A 6,000-nucleotide genomic window follows, 5' to 3' on the forward strand; every position below is an offset into this window, starting at 1 on the left:
TTTCATTCTTACTTGATGAATAAATTGTATAACATTGGTTGATATTTTAGATTTTGACATATAGTGGGTTTCAGCTCCACGCCCGAGTGGGAGCCTGCTTTATTGCAGTAGCACTATACATATATAGTAACGATAAAATTTACGACGACATAAACGAGGTTTGTTCTAATAGCGAGATTCGAGTATTCTATTTCTTTCCAATTTCACAGGACTTATGGTTCCACGATATTGTAAATCGGTATGAGGCTTTAGAATTAATCAAATTTCGAATTCTAACCCAGCGATTCAAATAAGCATGTTACCTTTATCTCGATGGAACAACACTCTCAGTCCGTCTTGTAAGAACGATTAAATCTGACGTTAAGCATGTGAAAAACAAGTGCGAGAGGTTTCCTGTTTTTCTATGTTGTATTGAATTACCTATTCAAATTATTCAATTTGAATTCTACCTTATGTAGTTTTAATCATTTTTCTGGGTTGTATACATTATATTTAATTGATAATTTTGTTCTAACCCTAGTATTTCTGAAAATGACTACTAAAAGGATCAAGTCGAAACGTCGGATAAACCACTGAAGCTCGAGGACATTTCAGACTCATATACTCATATATTCTTAGTATGCGGGGATTTTATCGAATGAGCGTTTTTTTTTCATTCAATGGCGCTTCGGTCCTATTTCGGCTAATAACTCGTATGTTCTTTAATGAAACCCGGGGCATGGACTTGAAGCTTATTCTCCGAAGAATTACAAATTTCGAAATAAGTTTCTAGAGTTTAGTCGGCGCGTTCAAAACCGACGAATTCGAAAAACAAACTACCGTTTAATGATAGTTATTAAGTAGAAATTTGAAACGAATGAAATCAATTACCTGGAAAATTTTTCACCTGTGCCGGGGTCGGGTAATTACAGTTGTTATCCATTTGATTCTGAAAATATATGAATTCAGCCAACATGATTCGAGGCGATATAGAAGCCACAATATACCAGTCGGATTATCCCTCTCGCTCTCTCTCCCTCTCACTCTCTCTCTCGGTGGACAAATTGACTTGGTTTATACTGATAGGTCTGAAGAGTGAAAGACTGACTGAAGCCTCTGTATATTTTATTATTTGAAATATCTATGTATTCTGTTCTATTTGAATAGTTGGTAACATTGAAGCACCAGCTGCACTTAAAGTAAAGAGTCACTTGTTGCCTCTAATTTTAACAGCTGGGAATTTTTTGTTTTATCTTGTTTTCTGTTATAGCGAAAAATTCAATTAATATTTTACTACTTTTCATAACGAAATGATCCTGTTCCTCAATTCAACATAATATCCACAGTTCCACAGTTTTACGAGCCGGTTCCACAACTCTGCCGAACCATAAGTTGTCAGTTAAAATTTGACTCTAAAATAAAACATAGAAAACGAACTTGTTCTAACTGATTAGAGTCAAATTTAACGCAGAACTGTGATGGAATTGAGTCCTCGTTTGGTATTCCTAGGTCAGGAACCGGTTCCACTGTTCGGGTTAAAACCTTTCACGCAGACTAAATTGCGTGAGAAATGAACGGTTTATCAACCAAACAAGAGCGACTACTTGCGACTTATTCAGTCTAAAATCATATCGAATGATAATATATTAGCCTGAAGAATTAAGGGTGGTAGGAGCTCCTCCCGAAATATTTCTGATGTTTTAAATACACGCTTTTAGTCTTTCAACAATAGTTGGATTTTAGATTTTTTGTTTCATCACCGATATTGTGATCATACTGATTCAAGATCAAAATATTCTAAACCCAAAGATACTCTAGATGAGCTTTAACATATGTTGATGTGACCAGAGAAATGTAATGAGACACTTCCCTGATGTGGCAAATGAAACTTTCACGCGTTCCCAGCGTTGGTAAGAACACTTCCAAAAACTTTGTTTTGCATTCCGTGAGAAAAACTATCAGAACTTTAAAAGTTGATAAAACGAACAGAGATGAAAAGACGCCAAAATAAAGTGCTTCGGCCTCAGAAAGTTCTTTATGCTCATACACCTTTAATTAGATTAATTGTATGATCTTACTCTGATCCTTCCCACCCCTCTCCGGTTGAAATGAAGTGCTTGTCTGTTGTTCAATTAAGGAAAACCCCACAATCATGAAACAAACTCACAAGAGAGTATATAGTGACGTTTTTAGACTTAATTCTATTCAATCAGCCATTTTCAAAACTATGAGATTAGTGACGTTTAGACTAAATTCTATCATCATTTTTTTTCTGAACTTAGAGAGTAGTGACGTTTGGAGTCAATTCTATGAGACATTTTGTTAAAAATCAAGAGAGTCCAATTCAATTCCTTCTTCAAACGAAAATTTATCGAATGCATTGAATAAACTTATATTTGAATAGTGACCTCGTTGGTCTGGAACAAATGTTAAAAAAATGAATACATAGTTGACTAACCTCCATACACCCAGACGTGGAGTAAAGATTATATAGAGTAAAACTCTGTACATACAAAGTTAAAAGATTAAAGATAATTTATTTTCTTTACTGATGATGGTTTCTAAGCAGATTAACCGAAACATTCATGTCTATTAGATTTGGATTCTTGGTATAGATGGATAGACTTCGTTTTTACAATTTTAGATTTGTATAGGCTTTTTAAGTATAATTTCAAACAAATTTCGCTAATTCACTTCATACCTTGATGATCAATATTTACGATGAGGACGACGACGACGACGGGATGACCGAGATTCGTTTCGTGTAAATCCTACGCGCTTCTCTACGTCGAAACTGTAAATAGGAGTTCGGGCTAAAATGTTTGAAGGATACGGCGTCGTCGCACGCGCGTTGGAGGAGCCAGCGGTAAACTTCTCACACGGGACTCATTATTGACAGGCGACACGATCACTAAGCGTGTTATTATCGGACTGAGACACGCCCACTAAACATTGTCCGATAAAGAGACACGCACGCCTGATTGACAGGCAGACACGAGAGCCAGGGTCCCGCCAACATCCATCCACTCAAATACACACACACGCATCCATTACCGAATTTATTTCTAATAGTTTCGCAATGAAAGTCGATTTATTTACGGAGAATCTGAACGAAAATTGCCGATTCTGATATTACGGTAGACTAGGACTTTTTTCAAAATTTTTCGTCAAATGAAAAGCATTCCCGAGAAATGAAATTGAATCTAAAGGGTTTTATTCATATGCTGTGTTTTTTGCAGCTGATCTGATTTACTTAAAGATCAAAGTCGTCAACATTGATTCATAAATCATCGTTGTCACCATCGATTAGACAGTCAGCCAATCAGAACAAAGTATCAGCCCACAGATCAGCATCAGCAGCCAGCCCGCTCTCTCCATCACTCAGACACCGTATCAATTACACTGCTGCTGCTGCTGCTGCTGCTGCTGCTGCTGCTGCTGCTGCTGCTGCTGCTGCTGCTGCTGCTGCTGCTGCTGCTGCTGCATCCGACCATAGAAGTGTAAACTGAAAATCAGTTCGGATCAGATTCGTTGAATCCAGTTTCTCGTTAAGTTGTCAGATGAGGTTTGACTCTTCAGAGTCATATAATTGAAAATGAACTAATGTGACTCTATGGAGTCAGAGTAATTGAAAATGAAGTCATTCAACTCTATGGAGTCAGAGTAATTGAATATGAACTTATTTCGATCTATGGAATTAAAACAATTAAAAATATAGTAATTCGACTTCATGGAGTCAGAGTAATTGAAAATAAACTAATTTGACTCTATGGAGTTAAAATAGTTGAAAATGAACTAATTTGACTCTATGGAGTCAGAGTAATTGAAAATGCACTGTATTGACTCAAGTGTTCTTGAAACAGGGAATAATCCCTCATTTGATCGATTCTTCGATTTAATTTGATTTGAATTGATGTCCTCTATAAACTTGCTGTGAACGAAACTGGATCCAGTTCCACGGTTGTGAGTTGAAGAGTTAACCTCGAGTTAAAATTAGTTGATTTTCAAGGAGTTAACTCTGAGTTGAATCATGGACTCTAGGAAAGGATCCTGGGTCCAGCTCCACAGTTCTGAGTTAAGATTTGACCCTGGGTTAAAACATTGAAAATGAACTAACTTTAACTCAGAGTTAACTCTAACTCACAACTGTGGAACTGGGTCCAGGGGATTTAGATTCTAAAATCGGAAGTCCGCGAATATAGTTGATATGATATGATTGATATGATACGATATGATTACGATTTATTTCCAAAAGGCTTTTCTACAATGAATAAACACACTAGAGATGTATTGATATTAGATATAGCACTGCTTTGAAGCAACATGAATCGGTAGGCTTGAACATGAAAGCAGCCCTAGAAGAAAAACTAAAATGTAATAAGGAAAGGAAGAAAAAACGACATGATACGGACCATAATACAACGTAACCGTTTACTGGTATGCATATATATAAGAGTGGGAATATCGGTAAACAAGAGAATTTTTGAGCCTTTTTTTCTAAACGAATGCAGTTTTTTGATTATTTTTGACGCCGTCAAAACCGCTACAATAATGTCTATATAAATTCATAGCTAGGATGCGCTATAAACGGGGTTCTGCGTGAGTCAATGTGCTCTTCTACGTCATCGATATTGGCGCTTAAAAGTAACAATTGCAGTAATTTTGTGAATTTTGGCGTTTATTTTGTGATACTATACATTTCATAACTCTTATTATATTATGATAAATTTCAATAACAACTTTTGAGAGGATGCACATCTATATATCGGGGCTAGACTGGTTTCCGATCAATTCAATTCAAATATTGATATATTCAAATTCAAAATAACTTTATTGATCCTTTATATGAGATAAGGTATATCATATTATTTATTGTCGACAATATTAAGTAATAAATGTGTTGCTTTTCGAGGCGTCAACAAACTTTCAACTTCAGTTTTCTTGTTTATATCTATACTTATATAGTTGGATGATCTGTCGAATTTCTATATGAAATCGAAATAAACAATTGGATTCTATCCTGTTGTTAGCAAGTAACAAATAGGTTAGTAAGACATCCACATTTTTCGCAACTTATCACAATTTGGCCAATTATCAGTTAGCCTATCCAGTGGCGGATTAAGAATTCCATGGAGGGGGTGCACAAATCCAAATGGGGGGTCTGGAAAATTTCATTTTTTTAATTAGACGTGCGGAGATGCGTTCTGGGCACCATCAGATACGATTAAACTAGCAATTTGAATAGTGATTTTCACACATTTCATGAACGATGTACTGTCGAAAAAAAGCGCTGGTTATTGTAAACGACGACACCAGCTTACACAATTTCAGGAATTTTTCACATGCTTGTCTTCGTTCTCACGGAGAGGTCAGTCCATAAAAAATGTGCGAGGACTTGCCCCATGTGCACCCCCTGGCTCCGCCGCTGCTATCGCTAATTAAATAAAATACGAAAATAAATCTAAAAACTCTACAACAAGTGATAATTGATTTCGCCATCTCCTCTTCCGTCTTTTTCAGTTTGTACAATAGGACAGCTCCGAGGATAGGGCGACTTTTTACATTTTGTTGTAACTTTTTGTACAAAAAATACAGAATACATCGCGATAAGAATTTCATGGCAATTCACACGATAAGCAATACGCAAACAGGTCGGCTGTTGTCTAAAACGAGAGTGAGCATCTAAACTAAGATAGATTTTTAAAAAACTGTTCGATGGCTAGACTCCTAGGTGGCAGCAGCTGCGGTAGCGTCATATCCAATGTCGACTGGGGAAGGGGGAGGCAATGAGGGTTCGAAAGAAGCCACAAACCTTTGCATGTTTGCGAATAGTCGGTTCCGAGGCCGGTCCCATTAATACGCTGATGAAGAATGGATCAAGTTCGGATGTGTAGTAGTAAGGGGAACTTCCGTTAGATGGCGTATTCGTCGAACCCGGTACACGTTACAACCGGCCGCCTAAAATATCGATACCGGTAACAAAATCGTCTCTTAGTTCCCTTAGAATGTTGCCCTCTTAAG

This window comes from Tubulanus polymorphus, chromosome 7, assembly GCF_964204645.1.
Source record: "Tubulanus polymorphus chromosome 7, tnTubPoly1.2, whole genome shotgun sequence".
NCBI classification, from domain to species: domain Eukaryota; kingdom Metazoa; phylum Nemertea; class Palaeonemertea; order Tubulaniformes; family Tubulanidae; genus Tubulanus; species Tubulanus polymorphus.